At 44.3% G+C, this 21,330-nt stretch overlaps 1 pseudogene; it reads left to right on the top strand.

Annotated features, from left to right (window-relative positions):
* Window positions 1-11,293: 11,293 nt before the first annotated feature.
* Window positions 11,294-20,426, top strand: LOC149972048 (uncharacterized; annotated as a pseudogene).
* The last annotated feature ends 904 nt before the right edge of the window (window positions 20,427-21,330 follow it).

A 21,330-nucleotide genomic window follows, 5' to 3' on the forward strand; every position in this document is an offset into this window, starting at 1 on the left:
AGATATTAGATATATACAGTATATAGATACATTTTTCTGCTATTGTCCAAAATAAGCAATTCATTCAAAACCTCAAAATAACTGATGACCCATCAATCCCAGATACTCATAAAGTCAACAAGACGAAACCATTCCTAATTATCTGGTTTGTAGACTGGCTTCATACAGTCTTTGTCACTATTGGGATTGTGTGTTGCTACTACCAGGCAGTGAAACATCACCCTCGACAACATTCCGCTGAAAAGGCAGAGCGCGAAATTCAAAAATATGTTTTAGAAATATGTAACTTTCACACATTAACAAGTCCAATACAGCAAATGAAAGATAAACTTATTGTTAATCTACCCATCGTGTCCGATTTCAAAAATGCTTTATAGCGAAAGCACAACATATGATTATGCTTTTGCATCTGCATTGCTTGTTGTTTGGGGTTATAGGCTGGGTTTCTGTATAGCACTTTGTGACATCGGCTGATGTAAAAAGGACTTTATAAATACATTTGATTGATTGATTGATTGAAGTTTAGGGGGCGGGATTCTCTATATCCTAATGAGATCCTAATACAGCCCCTAGTTGTGTTAAGGTAAGCTGGTGAATCTTAAATTGACATCGTCACGCACAAATAGAGAATGATTATTCTTGGATGTAGCTCATTCTTGAGATCTACTGCTTTGTTTTTTTTCAGTGACTGAAACACAACATCCTCCCTCAAACTGTTTATTTGGATTCTCCTCTGTCTGGAACCTTGGGATTAGTTGGATCTTTTCTTTTCTACATTTTCCTCTACAGTGTATTCCTACGCAGGCTGAAGAAACATTAAGAGTATGTACATAGTTGGATCTCATGCCTCTGTTTTCTGTCGACCCTCCTTGGCAACCATTTGTCCAGTTGCGCTCAGGCATTAAGAGCGATTGGACTAAAGGGCAGGACCCTTGGCCAATTGATTGTGTACGTTGTGTAGGCTCAAGTAACATCACTGGTGGCCTTTGATCCTCCAGGTCCTCTCTGGCTCTGGCCCTGCAGCTGTGGCATCTGCAGCCCAGAGCTGGCATTCCACTCCTGCAGGACAGTGGAACCATTAACCTTCACTGTAAATAATGGGAAAGGGAAAGGGGGATACTGAGCCAGTTGTACAACTGAATGCCTTCAAATGTGTCTTCCGCATTTAACCCAACCCCTCTGAATCAGAAAGGTGCGGGGGGGCTGCCTTATTCGGCATCCACGACTTCGGTGCCCAGGGACCAGTGGGTTAACCCAATGCCAACAAGGTGATTCCTCACAAAACTAGATCAAAATATGGATTTTCACAGTGTAATGCATAGACAGATTCTTTGGAGGAAGGATTATTTACATATTTGTCATTTGTATCTGAAAGCACAATTGAGAATTTATTGAAGTTTGATATTTGTGACATTATGGAATTACTCAGGCCTCCTTTAATACTCCATAGTGTTTCATCTGTAGGTGCTACAGAGCAAGATTGGGTGTCATATGACGTTTTACTGCTTGTTCTGTAACGGGAGTAGTATTTTGATTTCAATAACACATTACTTACATAAATGTATGAATATGTACGCTCGTAGAGTATATTATGTTCAACACTATCTTCAAAAATGAAATCCATATTTTTCTTTCAAGCGCAAATCCTTTTGGGATTCCCTCCGGATATCATACGTGGAAGGGAAAGATATTGACTCATTAGATATCCTGAGATAGGCCTACGTGGACATTTGATTTTCTCTATACAATAACAAATACTGATAGTACGCCTACACATTATATTTTCTCAGCACATACAATGCATATGCTCTTGCCTGAGGTCCAAATCAGGATCTTGATAAAAGGTCAAATCATTTGGACTCTGGACATTGATCATGAGTCGGATGTAGCCCATTTTTCCTCAGACATGAGGATGAATATAACATATCATGTAAGGATTTCTATGGAAATTATGCATTTAGAAAAATAATTATGCATTTAAAAAGGTAATTACTACAGATATGGTATGTTTCTGAAAATATGTGGATTCGTTCATGCCTAAGTATAAAGGCATAGATGTGTCAGTATGTTGACAGCAATTGCACGCTCCCTCAAAACATGAGACATCTGTGGCATTGTGTTGTATAACAAAACTGCACATTTTAGAGTGGCCTTTTACTGTCCCCAGCACAATGTGCACCTATGTAATGATCATGCTGTTTGTGTAACCTTTATTTAAATAGGCAAGTCAGTTAAGAACAAATTCTTATTTACAATGATGGCCTACCAGGGAACAGTGGGTTGACTGCCTTGTTCAGGGGCAGAACTACAGATTTTGACCTTGTCAGCTCAGGGATTCAATCCAGCAACCTTTCAGTTACTGGCCCAATGCTCTAACCACTAGGCTACCTCCTGCCCCAAAAGCTGTTTAATCAGCTCCTTGATATGTCACACCTGTCAGGTGGATGGATTATCTTGACAAAGGAGAAATGCTCACTAACAGGGATGTACTCACATTTGTGTACAACATTAGCGAGCAATAAGCTTTTTGTGCATATGGAAAAATTCTGGGATCTTTTATTTCAGCTCATAAAACATGGGACCAGCAATGTACATGCTGAGTTTATATTTTTGTTCAGTTGAAGTTGTCGCATTACAGAGAATATACAAGCTCCATATATGAAATTAAGGACATGCTTATCTGGAGCATGTCTACTCCTTATATCAAATAAAATGTCAGATATCCGGAAATTTATGGATAAAGATATTCCCTGATGTTGACCCATTTCGCCCAGTGCAGCATCGCATGGCTAGCTATCGAGACTTGGTTAGCCCACGCTGAAAGCTAGCTAGACACTATTATAGAGGGATAGCGCTCGGCGCAAGGCTCAGCTAAACCGAATAACTCACCGAAAGGCCAGCTATGCCAAACTAGCTTTTCTACCTCCCCTCTGTCATTTATCTCAACCCACGTTCACCCATGCCATGTTGACTAGACTAACTGCCCTAGCTTCAAAGCTAGACATTCAAGATAAACACTTTGGTCATTGAGAGACAACGACGCTAGCATTGTGCTAACTAGCTAGGCTTTTAGCTGTGAGGCGAATGCTATCTAGCTTACACTTTGCTCGAGTAATACTATTTTATTTGAGCCATGGAGCCTGCTGCCCCTTCTGTCACTGCGTAGAGCAAACCCTTCATAGGCCCCATCGTACTCACAGCTACCCTGCAAATTCAAACCCTCCTTGGCCGAGGTGGCAGAGGGTTACCCCGAAGGACCTCCAATCTCTGTTCAATGACTTTACAGCAGAGGAAATAGAAGGAGACATCATCATCGCCTCTTCCCAGAGGAAGAAGAGGAGGAAGAGGAAGCCCCATGCTCAAGGCCCTCTTCCGCCCTCAGCGAGCTTCAATACACGATGACAGATTCAGGATTATTGATGTCTGCAGACTGTCAGCGGCTCACAAACAGTGGGGTGGCAGTGCCAAAATGGATTGGTTCGACAGGAACCTCTCGCACCATCCTGGAAAAACAACTTCTCCCATCAATCCAAACTTGCGTGGCAGAAGCCAAGCACAACTGGGAAAAGCCATTGCTAACATATGGAATTATTTAAAGATGGTCATACCAAGGATAAATTCCCAATCTGTCCCTCATACCATCATGGCCACCTAATCATCCCCCGCTTCCAATTGGCTCATTCATCCCCCCTTCAACTATCCCAGGTCATTGTGTTCTCAGTCAACTTAACTGTTAAAATAAGGGTAATTTATACAAATTATTTGATTTGGAATTTTGGGACCTCTTTAAGGCCAATTGAAATAACCTATTTAATCACATATTCAAAAATGATAAAATCTAAGGGAAGATTGTTTAGAAGTCTGTCTGTCCTATATACATATCTCATCATTTTATTAGGCACTAAACTACTTCCATGTATACAGTGGGGCAAAAAGTATTTAGTCAGCCTCCAATTGTGCAAATCTCCCACTTAAAAAGATGAGAGAGGCTTGTAATTTTCATCATAGGTACACTTCAACTATGACAGACAAAATGAGAAAAAAAATCCAGAAAATCACACTGTAGGATTTTTAATGAATTTATTTGAAAATTATGGTAGAAAATAAGTATTTGATCAATAACAAAAGTTTATCTCAATACTTTGTTATATACCCTTTGTTGGCAATGACAGAGGTCAAACGTTTTCTGTAAGTCTTCACAAGGTTTTCACACACTGTTGCTGGTATTTTGGCCCATTCCTCCATGCAGATCTCCTCTAAAGCAGCGATGTTTTGGGGCTGTTGCTGGGCAACACAGACTTTCAACTCCCTCGAAAGATTTTCTATGAGGTTGAGATCTGGAGACTGGCTAGGCCACTCCAGGACCTTGAAATGCTTCTTACGAAGCCACTCCTTCATTGCCCGGGCGGTGTGTTTGGGATCATTGTCATGCTGAAAGACCCAGCCACATTTCATCTTCAATGCCCTTGCTGATGGTAGGCTTTGTTACTTTGGTCCCAGCTCTCTGCAGGTCATTCATTAGGTCCCCCCGTGTGGTTCTGGGATTTTTGCTCACCGTTCTTGTGATCATTTTGACCCCACGGGGTGAGATCGTGCATGGAGCCCCAGATTGAGGGAGATTATCAGTGGTCTTGTATGTCTTCCATTTCCTAATAATTGCTCCCACAGTTGATTTCTTCAAACCAAGCTGCTTACCAATTACAGAATCAGTCTTCCCAGCCTGATGCAGGTCTACAATTTTGTTTCTGGTGTCCTTTGACAGCTCTTTGGTCTTGGCCATAGTGGAGTTTTGAGTGTGACTGTTTGAGGTTGTGGACAGGTGTCTTTTATAGTGATAACAACTTCAAACAGGTTCCATTAATACAGGTAACGAGTGGAGGACAGAGGAGCCTCTTAAAGAAGAAGATACAGGTCTGTGAGAGCCAGAAATCTTGCTTGTTTGTAGGTGACCAAATACTTATTTTCCACCATAATTTGCAAATAAATTAATTAAAAATCCTACAATGTGATTTTCTGTTTTTTTTTCTCATTTTGTCTGTCATAGTTGAAGTGTACCTATGATGAACATTACAGGCCTCTCTCATCTTTTTAAGTGGGAGAACTTGCACAATTGGTGGCTGACTAAATACTTTTTTGCCCCACTGTACTTCCATTTATTTTTTTTACTGGTACCGGCCTACCTTCAGGCGAGTGTTGTGAGGCTTTTGGCAGTCGTAGATCAAAACATAGCACGCCATTGTTTTTGTGGGAGTCTCATCTTTCCATAAAGTGGACATAATTGTTTGCATGCCAAACCGTTCGGACGCTACAGACGTTTTTTGTGAGAAGACCGATTTTCTCATGGTTTCTCATGGTCTGACAAACACCGCTGTAGCTCTGTCACCTTTCACTGCAGATATCTCTGACGGTTTTTGTATAATGCATGGAGGAGTTGAGCCGTCACTGGCCAATCACCTCAACCCCAGAGCACCGTCACAGACCAGCACTTCTCTCCCTGGGAAGACGGAGCACTTTTCCGCCTCCATCTTCCAGAAGGTCTACGTGCCTGCCTCAATTTACGGGCGTTGAATGTAACATCCCTACTGTTGGCTTACAAGGCCGATTTGCTGCTGGAGATGGACAATCTCCTAGCCACTTGTACAGCCAACCAGGACCTACGGGAGGAGGTCTCAGCCTCCATGCCACCAGAGGCGCCATTCAAGGCTGTGGGCACACCATGAGCCATGATTTGGTGGGGGATAGAGCCGTGTGGCTCAACTTGTCCAGCTTATCAGACAAGGAAAAGGCAGATTTCCTTGATGCTTCAATCACGCTAATGGAACTGTATGGGATTTTTTTGCCGCTTGTATGCCACAGAGGGCGCTTTGGCACCACTGGTAAACAAGAGTCATCCAACTCGTGGGCAACTCGAAGCAAGAGCAGGGAAAAGGGGCTTCACAAAGGGGTACAGACTGCAGTTCACTATGGAACCACCGATGTTCAACAGAGTTCTGGTGTCAATAGCGAGCAGGAAATCTCCTTTCTACTAAAATCAAATCAAATTCAATTTGTCACATATGTCATATGTCATTGTCACACGTGTTCAGCAGATGTTATTGCGGGTGTAGCGAAATGCTTGCTAAGCAAAGGGGCCATCAGAGTAATGCGAGTGACAGAGAGCCATCTCGGGTTCTTTTCCCGTAGTGAAAAAGAGCGCCAGCTTTGCCGGTTTAGATTATTAGAGGACATAGGATGACCCGTATGAAGACAGAGATACAACTTATGCTTTTAATACCACACTCAAGACAAACACAAACATGGCATTAAAACAGAAAGTAATGGTGCAAGTGAATAGAGGTTTTATTGTCAAAGACACACTAACACCAGTTGGGAATGTCCAGAGACTGGACATTGTCCACGTGGAAAGGGTCCAGATGTGAGTTGAGGTGGTGGATAAGAGTTTATAGCGGTTGTCACAACATGCCCATCTGGAAACAAACAAAGAGTTAGGAGCCACAGTTGAGTTCTGCTACTCCCAGGTAGAGCCTCTGACAATGGAAAGCCCATCCCCCTTAGCACCTTGCTCTCTGCAGAGTAAAAATGTGTCTCAGAGTGGAGGCTAAGAAGGGATAAGTTAATGTTCCGTATGCTTACGCTCAATGTGCTGTCTCGCTGTATCAAGGTGACTGGTTCACTTCAGTCAACCTGCGAGACACTTCTCTTCACATACGTTTTCGGCCAACACACAGGAGGTTACTCAGGTTTACCTTTCAAGGCACATGTTACGAATACCCCGCTGTCCCTTTCGGCTAGCACTAGCTCCCCGAACGTTCAGCATGAGTGTGGAGGCAGCTCTAGCAGCCCTGAGATCAAGGGGGCTAAGGGTATCTGCCTACATAGACAATTACCTGCCTTGTTCCCCAACACAGGAGCAGGCGGAACGAAACATGTGTTAAGGTTCAAGATCAACCATAAAAATAGCTGTTTAGAGCACACACAGAGAATGGAATACCTAGGCATCTAGCAGAATTCTCTTTCTCATTGGGCTTCATTATCAGACAGCCGCATCACGTCATTCCGACAGTGCCTCTCCCTGTTCAACACTCAGTCACTCTCAGAACCTTTCTCTGCGTACTAGAGTTGACAGCGTCCATAATCTCAGTTGTACTGCTAGGACGACTGAAAATGAGAGAGACTTCCATCGTTGGGTACATTGAGTGTCTGCCCATTGCCGCTGTCCATGACGGAACCTCAATTGAATGATAACGGTGACCACAGATGGTCTGTCAGTGGAAGAGCACTTTGATCTTCGTTTCAGCCACTCCCCTAGGGGTAGTGACATTGAGGAAGGTGGTGACGACAGACATGTCACTCACAGGGTGGGGCGCAGTTCACGAGGGAAGAGCAGAAAAAAGATTGTGGGACCCACAGCTCCGCCACGCTCATATAAATTGAATTCTCTTATATCCTGGTCAGGACAGAAAATACAACTGTGGTGTCATACATCAACTGCCAGAGTGGCACTCGCTCTCCGTATCTACACAGACTGAGTACCAAGATTATTCTGTGGAGCAGAGCACACCTCTCATTTTGCGCTACTCATGTCACGTGCGTACTGAATGTCGTAGCAGACTTGAGGTGGTTAACCAGATCTGGGAGAGATACAGTCTAACCACTGTAGACCTCTTCGCATCGCACGAAGACACGCACTGTCCGTTGTTTTTTGGCGATAAGAAGAGAATCACCACTGTGGTTGGATGCGCTGGCACCCCCTTGGCCAAGTGTGGTGCTCTACACTTTTCCTCCTCTATGTTTGATACCCCCCACTCTGGACAGAGTGAGGGAACAAGGCTTATCCTTCAATATGGTATCCCCTTGATGGCCAGGGAGGCTCTGGTTAGCGGAGGCCATTCTCCTGCTTTACAATGAGCACTGGCATCTACAGGGATCTTTTGACCCAAGCGAACAGAGAGATTTTCCACCTTCACCCAGAAACCCTGGCCCTATGGGTTTGCCATGCAACAGGCTTGTCACTCAGAGTCATTGTGACTAGCCAGAGTGCAAGAACCCCTTGAATGGAAACAGGTGGTGCATTTTGAGGAGTGTCCTGACCAAAAACACATAATTCCTTACCAATGTTCTGTATCTGAGGTTTTATGCAGGACCTTTTGGACAGACGGAAGACATTCTCCACTGTTAAAGTCTATTCCCGGGCTGTCATATAGGCTTCGACAACACAGTAGGGAAACATCCTCTGTTATGTGGATTTACGAAGGGAGCGCATCGCTTACTCCCAGTTTCCCAACCTTTAGCCTTGAAGCTAATCGGCAGCAGCCTTTTGAGCTGTTGGAAAGCTTGGATATAAATATGTCTTCTTCAAAACAGCTTTAATGATTGCCTTTACATCTACGAAGTGAGTGAGTGAGCTGCACGCATTGTCAGTCCACCATTCATGCTACATTTTGCCCCGGGTTATCCAACCAACCCTGCCTTTATGCCTAAGGTGAGCTGCGATTACAATTGCCTCACCTTAAAGCTTGTGGCTTTCCACCCGCCACCCTTCACTTCTATAGACGAAAAACATTTCCACCGTTTATGTCCATGCGGCCAAACAGTGACCAACTTCTCGTGTCTTGGGCACCCACCTGCAAGGGTGGGCCCCTCTCTCGTCAACGACTATTGCATTGGATACTGGAGGCTATTATATTGGCTTATAATAGAGCGTGTAGCCCTAAAACACGGAAATTAGTTACCTCTGGATCGTTCAACCATTCCTATGGGGGAAATTAATGGGGAATGAATGTGGTTTTGGGATGAACACTAAAAATCAGGTCTGAGGTCAACTCAGGCTTAGGAGATCTTATATGGTTTGTTCTGTGATACAATATTGGTCAGTTGACATGGCATCTATGAATTATGAAGCCTTTATGTGCATGTTTTATTACAGAAAGGCTTTAAAATAACCAAAAAGTGATGTTAGCTGATGAAGATTATCTCATAGAACAAATCTCCTCCAAAAAAAACGCATTAATTTCGCCTTAGACTTTTGCAAACGAGCCATGGCGGAGTTAGTGCCTACAAAAAGACGGAATTACTATTGCTCTTTATAGCAAGGGTTTACATCCCCCAGGAGACCTGAGGGCTCATTCCACCAGAGGTATGGCTACCTCTTGGGCACTGTTCAAAGGCATCTCTTCGCAAGAGATTTGCGATGCGTCATGTTGGGCCAAACCTTATACATTTATGAGGTTTTACCGACTGGATGTCACTGCACCTTATTTAGCGCATACTGTTGAAATGACTATCAGAAATATAACTTAGGGTTACTTGCCTAACCCTGGTTCAATGGGACTATAAGTGAGATGTCTCACAACATTTCCCTTCTTGCGAGAGCGTAAGGATGAGAGACGTGCTTAAGAATGACCAGAGGAGAGGTGAGTGTCACCTTATAAGGAGGGGAGGAGCTCACCTCATTCTCCACTCGACCTGTCTGTCTCCAACAGACGTTGTGTGATTGGATCTTTCATCTTTTTTTCCGCTAGAGCGAATTCCAAGCGAGACATCTCACTCATATTCTCATAGAATCGTGGTTACACAAGTAACCCTACGTTTTTTCTTGCCTAATAAATTGTGACATAGGAGAGACTGTATATTAAGAGCTGTGTCCTTAACCTTGCCAACAAAGAGCTCTAAATGGTTCAGTGGTTCACCATTCAGGGCCTTGATTGGCTCTGCTCTGCAAAAGTAACACGGCGTGATGTGTAATTAAACGTTTTTTTGGGGGGGGGGAGAATGTTTCTTTGGGACCATCAGGCCTGCCACCTCATACGCAGAAATGTTTTTGCAACGTTCCCATGAAACATTTATAGAACATTAATCTCTTATGTTCTGAGAACATGGCAACTATGTTCTGTGTATGTTTGGTAGGATGTTGATGGTATATTCTCCTGACCCTCAGAAAACTGGACACTTGAATGTTCTCGCAGCGTTCCCCTGAAACATGTCTAGAACATTATTATTGAATACTCTAAGAACATGTTAACTATATTATGGGTAAGTTCTATGTGACATTAAGAGAATGGTCTCTTGGAAAGAGTCCTTGCACTTCACTGGAACATTCCTATGAAAACGTTAGGCAATGGCCTAATGAGACTCTTAAGGGAACGATCCCTAAGTTTGTTGTTAGCTGGGATCATTCACAGTGCATTTACAAGAGTGATGATGCCTTGAGTCAGGAAAAAAGACTTACGATGTGTGTAGTTGCAGAATGTAATGGGTTTTTAATGGCTTTGATGGTTAAAACACATGTTAGAACAAAGCGGCTGCTGCAGGTTCAGGCTTGGTCAGTGTGGCCACGGCACATATGGCACTTCTCTCCCATGTTTCCTGCAGCTCATTTTCCATGTAGACATGGGCTGAATCCCAATACATTTACATGGCTCCCTTGTCCTTGTCTCCTTTCCTTGCTTTCCTTCCTCTGCTCTGGAGATCATTATCAAGAGCTCGGCTATCTCTGGCGGTATCCTAACATGTTTGTATGGTTCACTTTTCCCTCATCTCCTTTCCTTGCTTCCCTTCCTTCCTTTCCTTCCTTTCTTTTCTCCTTGTTAGGTGAAAGGGACTGTCACGTTCTGACCTTTATTTCCTTTGTTTTGTCTTCATTTAGTATGGTCAGGGCGTGAGTTGGGGTGGGCAGTCTGTTTGTTTTTCTATGTTGGGTTTTGTGTTCAGCCTAGTATGGTTCTCAATCAGAGGCAGGTGTCGTTAGTTGCCTCTGATTGAGAATCATACTTAGGTAGCCTGGGTTTCACTGTTGTTTTGTGGGTGTTTGTTTCCGTGTGAGTGTTTGTCGCCACACGGTACTGTTTCGGTTTTCGTTTTCATCACATCGTTTATTATTTTGTATTTCAGTGTTCAGTTCGTTTTTAATTAATCGTCATGAACACTTACCACGCTGCATCTTGGTCCGATCTTTACTCCTCTTCAGACGAAGAGGAAATCTGCCGTTACAGGGACTTGACAGGTGTCCATGACAATGTTTCGCCCATTGAGTCATTTGAGATCATTGGGTGTGAAAGAAAATGAAGGCGAAGAAGTTGAGGAAGTGAAGTCTACATGGACAATGTAGTCTAGTGTCTGCTGCTCGTCTCGCTCAGACTCAATGTCTGAGATTGATTCTCTGTTCCTCTGCAATTGCGGTTGTGCTGCCATGCGTTTGTGTGTGTGTGAGTGTCTGAGCGTGCATGTGTCCGTTCATGTCTGTGTGCGGGTGTGTGTGAGTGGGCCCGGGAGAGCAGGACTGTGAAAGGCTCTGATGCGTCCTGGGCATCCTCAGCTCCACAAGGCTCAGGATGAAGACGTCGCCGGCTTGCTCACTCTGAACTCCCTGCCAGTTTGTCTCTACCCGGTTCCCCCTAGAGGACAGGCAGTACTAACCCCCTTCCCTCTCCCCTTCCACCCTCCTTTCCTATCCCTCTACCTTCTAAGGCAAGACAAGCTCACTCTGAGAGAGAAAGCACCAGGCAGTAGGCCTGACTCGGAACAAATGAGAACTCAATGTCCGCAGTTTGTTTTTGTCTGCTAGTGCAAGACGTCTGTCAGAGGTTGCTGTCTTAGGGAATGGCGAGGGATGGCGTTGTTTTTGTCTGAAGGTTTTTAGATAGCCATGTCAAACAGGATTTCTCTGGTGGAAGTGCATGTTTTGGATACCTTGCAACATGTAGGCTAGACCGTACAGGCGACAAATCAGTGAGCACACGTGGAAGAAGGTTGTTGTGTTTAGTGGCAAGATGCATGGCCACTTTGGCCAGCTTCTCTGCCCATGCACGTACAAAGTAAATAGCTCAGCTCTAGACTTAAATGTACACACACAGTAACAGGCAAGAGAATAGTTCCACCACCACTTCTGTCAACTATTTAATGTAAGAGAGAGAGAGAGAGCGGTCCTTGTGGCAATTAACCCTGTAATGGGGACATGCTTTTTAACCCTAAAAACATCATATTAAATGTAGATCAGCCAATTGTACCCCAGTAATTCAGGGGTGTGGTCAGTGAGGTGAAACTTTCAGAATGTTGCAGGTAGAACTGTAATGAATAGAGCTGACCTGATTCCCCATTCTACCGAACAGACAATCACATCTGTTCTACACAGTACATTTTATCTGAACAGTCTATAACGTTACACCCTCCTGAACAGATTCCTGTTTTCCAAAAAGGCCCCTTTGTTATTTTTTTTATCTGCCTTTGAGTATAGGACTGCTACAGCTGTTGTGGTTGGTACACTACTTTTGGCACCGAGTTTGTCTCTCTAAGTTTGACTTTGCTGCTGGCGATCCCCAGCCATGAAAGCGAATGCACCTGTGATAAATGCCGCCTGCTATTATCACTCAATGAATCAATTAATTAAGTCTTCCCCTAAAACATTTATGCCACTCGTTGTCTCAGCAATCCCAGAGCGGGGAGATGGATTGTGGGTGCTTCCTGTAGACAGGGAAAAAACGACTGATTAAAGAGGGTAGCTGTGGGTTCCTCTCTTCCTCTCCTCCGCCCTGCATCCCTTCTTTTCTCTTATGGAGGATCCCTCCCCCTCTACGGTCACGGACTAAAAGATGCCACACTGGGACATTCCCATGTTATGTAGCATCCAGCTGGTGTGAGACATCGGTGTGGGTGCCGTGAAAAAACAAATAGCTCATGCAAAGTTATTTCTCGGCCGAGGGGAGTGGAGAGACAGCTGATGGAGACGTGTCCAAACAGTCGCGCCTGGGCAGGGCATTCTGCCTCCTCTTAACACACACACACACACACACACACACACACACACACACACACACACACCCCGAGTCAGGCATTCACATACAGACACACAGATCATCTCTAGTAGGGTGTAGGGGGTTACATTCCGCCCTCTCTGCCAGCATGCCAAGGCTCTCAGGCATAACACACACACACGTACGTATATATCCCACACCCATACAAAAACAGGAAGGCTTGATTAAAAAGCCTATGTGTGGTTGACAAATGGCACAGTGTTCGTATTTTGCCGCTGGCGTGGCGATGGTAATGCTTCCGTAATTGTCCTGTGCGCTCAACGCTCACTTCCAATTAGCATCCAGAACAAGCTGTGCAGCTGGTTGCCCACGCCTCTGGAACCTCCAAACCTCCATACAGCACAGTCTGAACCAGAGGGGACATTAGCATGTAAATCTTGGTGGGGCAAACTCAAAAAACTGTTGTCGATGCATGCCAGCAAAGCCACACAACACACATAAACAATGCATAAATTGCACTCTAACGGTGACAAACCGTGCACAACAACACCAGTCCCAATGCCCTACCACTGCTACACCTGGCTATCAGCGAAGCCTTGTCTGGCAGCGAAACAGTTCATTCAGCCACATTTACTGCCGTTTAAAAAACATGGCTGAGATGGCTGACTTGATTAAACAAATGTGGTTTCTACTGACAATTGAGATGTAGGAACAATGGCATAAGGGGACGACGAGTGGATAAGAGGCAATCCGTAATTTCGATGAAGATATTGATGAGAGAGCTAGGACAGACGTAGTCAATATAACTACAGTCAAATCAATCAATCAATCAATCAAATTTTATTTGTCACATACACATGGTTAGCAGATGTTAATGCGAGTGTAGCGAAATGCTTGTGCTTCTAGTTCCGACAATGCAGTAATAACCAACAAGTAATCTAGCTAACAATTCCAAAACTACTACCTTACAGACACAAGTGTAAGGGGATAACAATATGCACATAAAGATATATGAATGAGTGATGGTACAGAGCAGGATAGGCAAGATACAGTAGATGGTATTGAGTACAGTATATACATATGAGATGAGTATGTAAACAAGGTGGCATAGTTAAAGTGGCTAGTAATACATGTATTACATAAAGATGCAGTAGATGATATAGAGTACAGTATATACGTATACATATGAGATGAATAATGTAGGGTTTGTAAACATTATATTAGGTAGCATTGTTTAAAGTGGCTAGTGATATATTTTACCACATTTCCCATCAATTCCCATTATTAAAGTGGCTGGAGTTGAGTCTGTGTGTTGGCAGCAGCCACTCAATGTTAGTGGTGGCTGTTTAACAGTCTGATGGCCTTGAGATAGAAGCTGTTTTTCAGTCTCTCGGTCCCAGCATTGATGCACCTGTACTGACCTCGCCATCTGGATGATAGCGGGGTGAACAGGCAGTGGCTCGGGTGGTTGTTGTCCTTGATGATCTTTATGGCCTTCCTGTGACATCGGGTGGTGTAGGTGTCCTGGAGGGCAGGTAGTTTGCCCCCGGTGATGCGTTGTGCAGACCTCACTACCCTCTGGAGAGCCTTACAGTTGTGGGCTGAGCAGTTGCCGTACCAGGCGGTGATACAGCCCGACAGGATGTTCTCGATTGTGCATCTGTAGAAGTTTGTGAGTGCTTTTGGTGACAAGCCGAATTTCTTCAGCCTCCTGAGGTTGAAGAGGCGCTGCTGCGCCTTCTTCAGGATGCTGTCTGTGTGGGTGGACCAATTCAGTTTGTCTGTGATGTGTACGCCGAGGAACTTAAAACGTACTACCCTCTCCACTACTGTTCCATCGATGTGGATAGGGGGGTGTTCTCTCTGCTGTTTCCTGAAGTCCACAATCATCTCCTTAGTTTTGTTGACGTTGAGTGTGAGGTTATTTTCCTGACACCACACTCCGAGGGCCCGCACCTCTTCCCTGTAGGCCGTCTCGTCGTTGTTGGTAATCAAGCCTACCACTGTTGTGTCGTCCGCAAACTTGATGATTGAGTTGGAGGCGTGCGTGGCCACACAGTCGTGGGTTAACAGGGAGTACAGGAGAGGGCTCAGAACGCACCCTTGTGGGGCCCCAGTGTTGAGGATCAGCGGGGTGGAGATGTTGTTGCCTACCCTCACCACCTGGGGGCGGCCCGTGAGGAAGTCCAGTACCCAGTTACACAGGGCGGGGTCGAGACCCAGGGTCTGGAGCTTGATGACGAGCTTGGAGGGCACTATGGTGTTAAATGCCGAGCTGCAGTCGATGAACAGCATTCTCACATTGGTATTCCTCTTGTCCAGATGGGTTAAGGCAGTGTGCAGTGTGGTTGAGATTGCATCGTCTGTGGACCTATTTGGGCGGTAAGCAAATTGGAGTGGGTCTAGGGTGTCAGGTAGGGTGGAGGTAATTTGGTCCTTGACTAGTCTCTCAAAGCACTTCATGATGACGGAAGTGAGTGCTACGGGGCGGTAGTCGTTTAGCTCAGTTACCTTAGCTTTCTTGGGAACAGGAACAATGGTGGCCCTCTTGAAGCATGTGGGAACAACAGACTGGGATAGGGATTGATTGAATATGTCCGTAAACACACCAGCCAGCTGGTCTGCGCATGCTCTGAGGGCGCGGCTGGGGATGCCGTCTGGGCCTGCAGCCTTGCGAGGGTTAACACGTTTAAATGTTTTACTCACGTCGGCTGCAGTGAAGGAGAGTCCGCATGTTTTGGTTGTGGGCCGTGTCAGTGGCACTGTATTGTCCTCAAAGCGGACAAAAAAGTTATTTAGTCTGCCTGCGAGCAAGACATCCTGGTCCGTGACGGGGCTGGTTTTCTTTTTATAATCCGTGATTGACTGTAGACCCTGCCACATGTGTCTGAGCCGTTGAATTGTGACTCTACTTTGTCTCTATACTGACACTTAGCTTGTTTGACTGCCTTGCGGAGGGAATAGCTACACTGTTTGTATTCGGTCATGTTTCCGGTCACCTTACCCTGATTAAAAGCAGTGGTTCGCGCTTTCAGTTTCACGCGAATGCTGCCATCAATCCACGGTTTCTGGTTTGGGAATGTTGTAATCGTTGCTATGGGAACGACATCTTCAACGCACGTTCTAATGATCTCGCTCACCGAATCAGCGTATTCGTCAATGTTGTTGTTTGATGCAATACGAAACATATCCCAGTCCACGTGATGGAAGCAGTCTTGGAGTGTGGAATCAGATTGGTCGGTCCAGCGTTGAACAGACCTCAGCGCGGGAGCTTCTTGTTTTAGTTTCTGTCTGTAGGCAGGGATCAACAAAATGGAGTCGTGGTCAGCTTTTCCGAAAGGAGAGTTGGGCAGGGCCTTATATGCGTCGCGGAAGTTAGAATAGCAATGATCCAAAGTTTTTCCAGCCCTGGTTGCGCAATCGATATGCTGATACAATTTAGGGAGTCTTGTTTTCAGATTAGCCTTGTTAAAATCCCCAGCTACAATGAATGCAGCCTCAGGATATATGGGTTCCAGTTTGCAAAGAGTAAAATAAAGTTTGTTCAGAGCCATCGATGTCTCTGCTTGGGGGGGAATATATAAGGCTGTGATTATAGTCGAAGAGAATTCCCTTGGTAGATAATGCGGTCGACATTTGATTGTGAGGAATTCTAAATCAGGTGAACAGAAGGACTTGAGTTCCTGTATGTTGTTGTGACCACACCACGTCTCGTTAACCATGAAGCATACGCCCCCGCCCCTCTTCTTACCAGAAAGATGTTTGTTTCTGTCGGCGCGATGCATGGAGAAACCAGCTGGCTGCACCGACTCCGATAGCGTCTCTCCAGTGAGCCATGTTTCCGTGAAGCAAAGAACGTTACAGTCTGCGATGTCCCTCTGGAATGCTACCCTTGCTCTGATTTCATCAACCTTGTTGTCAAGAGACTGGACATTGGCGAGTAGAATGTTAGGGAGTGGCGCGCGATGTGCCCGTCTCCAGAGCCTGACCAGAAGACCGCTTCGTTTCCCCCTTTTACAAAGTCGTTTTTTTGGGTCGCCGGCTGCGATCCATTCCGTTGTCCTGGGTGAAAGGCAGAACACAGGATCCGCTTCGCGAAAGTCATATTCTGGGTCGTACTGATGGTGAGTTGATTTGATTTGATTTGATTTACAGTCAAAAGTTTGGACACACCTACTCATTCAAGGGTTTTTCTTTATTTTTACTCTTTTCTACATTATAAATAATAGTGAAGACATCAAAGAAGCCACCCTTTGCCTTGATGACAGCTTTGCACACTCTTGGTATTCTCTAAACCAGGTTCATGAGGAATGCATTTACAGGAGTCTTGAAGGAGTTCCCACATATGCTGAGCACTTGTTGGCTGCTTTTCCTTCACTCTGAGATCCAACTCATCCCAAACCATCTCAACTGGGTTAAGGTCGGATGATTGTGGAGGCCAGGTTGTCTGATGCAGCACTCCATCACTCTCCTTCTTGGTCAAATAGCCCTTACACAGCGTGGCAGTGTGTTGGGTCATTGTCCTGTTCAAAAACAATGCTAGTCCCACTATGCACAAACCAGATGGGACAGCATATTGCTGCAGAATGCTGTGGTAGCCATGCTGGTTAAGTGTGCCTTTAATTCTAAATAAATCACAGACAGTGTCGCCAGCAAAGCACCCCCACACCTCCTCCTCCATGCTTCACGGTGGGAACTACACATACGGAGATCATCCGTTCACCTACTCTGTGTCTCACAAAGACACGGCAGTTGGAACCAAAAATAAAAGATTTGGACTCATCAGACCAAAGGACAGATTTCCAACGTTATAATGTCCATTGCTCATGTTTCTTGGCCCAAGCAAGTCTCTTATTCTTAGTGTCCTTTAGTAGTGGTTTTAGTAGTGGTTTCTTTGCAGCAATTCAACCATGAAAGCCTGATTCTCGCAGTCTCCTCTGAACAATTGATGTTGAGATGTGTCTGTTAATTGAACTCTGTGAAGCATTTATTTGGGCTGAAATTTCTGAAGCTGGTAAATCTAATGAGCTTATCCTCTGCAGCAGAGGTAACTCTGAGTCTTCCTTTCCTATGGCGATCCTCATGAGAGCCAATTTCATCATGACGCTTGATGATTTTTGCGACTGCACTTGAAGAAATGTCCTTGACATTTTCCGGATTGACTGACCTTCATGTCCTAAAGTAATGATGGACTGTCATTTCTCTTTGTTTATTTGAGCTGTTCTTTCCACAATATTGACTTGGTCTTTCACCAAATAGGGCTTTCTTCTGTATACCACCACTACCTTGTCAGAACACAACTGATTGGCTCAAACGCATTGAGGAAAGGAAAGATATTCCAAAAATGTACTTTTGACAAGGCACACCTGTTAATTGAAATGCATTCCATTAGACTACCTCATTAAGCTGGTTGAGAGAACGCCAAGAGTGCACAAAACTGTCATATAGTCAAAGGGTGGCTACTTTGAAGGATCTCAAATATAACATATATGTTACACCCCCCCCCCCCCCCCCCCCCCCCACACACACACACACACACACACACACACACACCTCCCTCCCCATCTTGGCTTCCATGGCAACCCCACGGGAACCTTTCCCCAATATAATCTTAATAGAATACCTGTTGGCATTCTTACAAACAATCACACATTTTTAAAAATATTATATAGAACTTTTCTTGCAGCTCTGGTATTTACAGATTTTTTGAGGCCTTTCTCACAATTAATTCTGTGGCAGCACAATGACAAAATTATATACTGTATGTGATGCTCTTGATCATATCTTTGATCATGACACTGGTGAGGAGGAGAGAGGCCAGGAAACTGATAGTGAAGATGCATTAAAGGAGGAAGTGTCAGAAGTTGAAGACAACACAGAATATGATCCAGACCAAGAGACATCCGATGTGGAACCATCCAGTGATGAGGAAGAGGGCCCTGCTGAGGTTGTTGTTACATTCCAATCAAAGAATGAGAATTTGTCTTGGTCTTCATCCCCACCTGGGAGGGGAGGTCGGCTGTCGGCTAAAAATGTTATCAGGATGGCCCCAGGGCCAACGAGATATGCTATATCCCGGGTTGATGACATAAAATCCTGCTTCGAACTGTTCCTGACAGTCAATCGAAACTATAGTCGTAAACATGACCAACTTGGAGGAGAGATGCGTTTACAAAGACAACTGGAAGGAGGTACACCGGACAGACGTCCAAGCATACATGGGTCTCTTGATTTTGGCTGGTGTGTACAGATCCAGAAACAAATGCACCACCAGTTTATGGGATGCAGAGTCTGGTCGAGTAATTTTTAACTACTGTATGTCACTCCAGACATTTCACATTTCATGACAACTGTGATACAAGACCAGGACGCCGTCAACAAGACAAGCTGGCAGCGATCAGAGAGGTTTGGCACAAGTGGGTGGAGCGCCTGCCACTCATCTATAACCCAAGTCCAGACATCACAGTGGATGAGCGTCTGGTCGCTTTTAGGGGACGCTGCCCATTCAAACAGTACATGCCAAGCAAACCGTGTAAATATGGAGTAAAGATATGGGCAGCATGTAATGCCAGGACAAGTTATGCCTGGAACATGCAGGTTTACACCGGGAAACCTGCTGAAGGTGTTCCTGCAAGGAAGTAGGGGAAGCGAGTGGTCCTGGAAATGACTGCAGTTCTCCAGAGGCACAACATAACATATGACAATTTCTTCACCTCATATGCTCTTGGTCAGGAGCTGCTCCAAAAAAAATATGACCATGGTGGGGACGGTCAGAAGGAACATGCCGGAGTTGCCTCCTGCCTTACTCACTACCAAAGACAGGGATCGTTTTTCCTCTAAATTTGCCTTCACCGATACACACAATCTTGTGTCCTACTGCCAGAAGAAAAAGAAGAATGTGCTCTTGATGACAACTCTGCACAGGGATGCCGCTGTGAGTACCAGGGAGGACAAGAAGCCCAACGATGTCCTGGATTACAACAGGAACAAAGTGGGAGGTGGCAGCCTTGATAAGTTATGTTACTTTTTATCTTTCAAGTCTCAAGTACTTTTTTTCTATTACTAGATTGTTTTATCTGCACCATAAAAATAAGACATGTTGTTGTTTGGTGAAATACAATATGGAGTCAATTCTATTCATTTGAATATGTGAATATGTTTTAGATGTGATAAATAAAAACAATACTTTGATACAATTTTTCACGTTACTTTGCAAGACATGAAGTATCACTTGTATGTACTCATTCTTTTATTTACTGATTGTTGCACTTTTGCAAGTTACTGGCACATACTCTTGTAAGAGGATGACGGCACGTTGGCCCATGGTGGTGTTGTTCAACATCCTAGATGTGTCAGCCTACAGCGCGTTTATGGTGTGGATGGAGGTGAATCCAGGATGGAAGCAGGGGAAATTCTTCAAAAAGAGACTATTCCTTGAAGAGTTATGGAAAGCCATGGTGGCACCCCTCATTCAAAAGGTGCCAACACCTTCCTCCAACACCATCCTCTGCTGGATTGGTGAGAGATATACAAGGGCCAGAAGCAATATCTACGTCCGCCAGAGATAGAAGAGAGAGGTGCAATCTGTGTGTACCACGAGATGTCAAAACGAGCATTATGTGCCATAAATGCAGTGCAATTGTATGGCGGCAAGTAGCCTTGTGGTTAGAGCCTTGAGCCAGTAACCAAACGGTTGCTAAATCGAATCCCCGAGCTGACAAGGTAAAACTCTGTTGTTCTACCCCTGAACAAGGCAGTTAGTTATTTTGTTCTTAACTGACTTGCCTAGTTAAATATATATTTGCAAGACACATGCAAAAACCACCACATATTGTCCAATATGTACATGAGAACACACAACATGTAATCACCATTGATTGACAGATTGCAAACATTTTAATGCTTTTGTTAGTAATACTGTTGTTCTTTAATGTGTTCCGACATAAATTTTGTAATATGGTAAAGTTTTCATGTGTAGTTTTGGGCCAATGTCCTTTCTTTCGTAATAAAATCATACCTGTTAGTTTTGACTGGGAGCACAACAGATGTTATTTTGTGACAATATTTTAACATTTGAAATGGTTTCAAAGCAAATGTCCTTGTTAAACTTTGACCTAAAGTAGTCTGTGATAAATAGCACAATATTTTTCATCTTGAGTATTTGTTATAGTCATAATAATCCATACATTATGCTTTTTTTTAACTCAAAAGCAAGTTTGTATGAGCTCAGGTCAATGAAGCTTACAGGCCATAAATAGCAAATAGAAGTTCAAAACGTGTAATGTTCACAAGAACTTAAGTTGATAAAAAAGATCTAACACAACATTAGGTGATAATATATGCGTTATTGATTTATAATCAGCTATAATGGGGCGGTCATTTTGGACCGGGAGCCAGCCACACCCATCTCTTTAAGGATTCACATGAGGTCATGTGCTCATCAGTGAGTCGTGTAGTAAAGATTAAGACTAAAAGTGGTAGTAGACTAAAATAAGGGAAAATTCCAGGTAAACAGAAAGTGTCCAGATAAAAATATGTTATAAATATTAGATGACGCTTACCCAGACACACTTGTCTAAGT

Source organism: Oncorhynchus mykiss, chromosome 25 (genome assembly GCF_057628025.1).
Source record: "Oncorhynchus mykiss isolate SJ-2025 chromosome 25, ASM5762802v1, whole genome shotgun sequence".
In the NCBI taxonomy this organism is placed as follows: domain Eukaryota; kingdom Metazoa; phylum Chordata; class Actinopteri; order Salmoniformes; family Salmonidae; genus Oncorhynchus; species Oncorhynchus mykiss.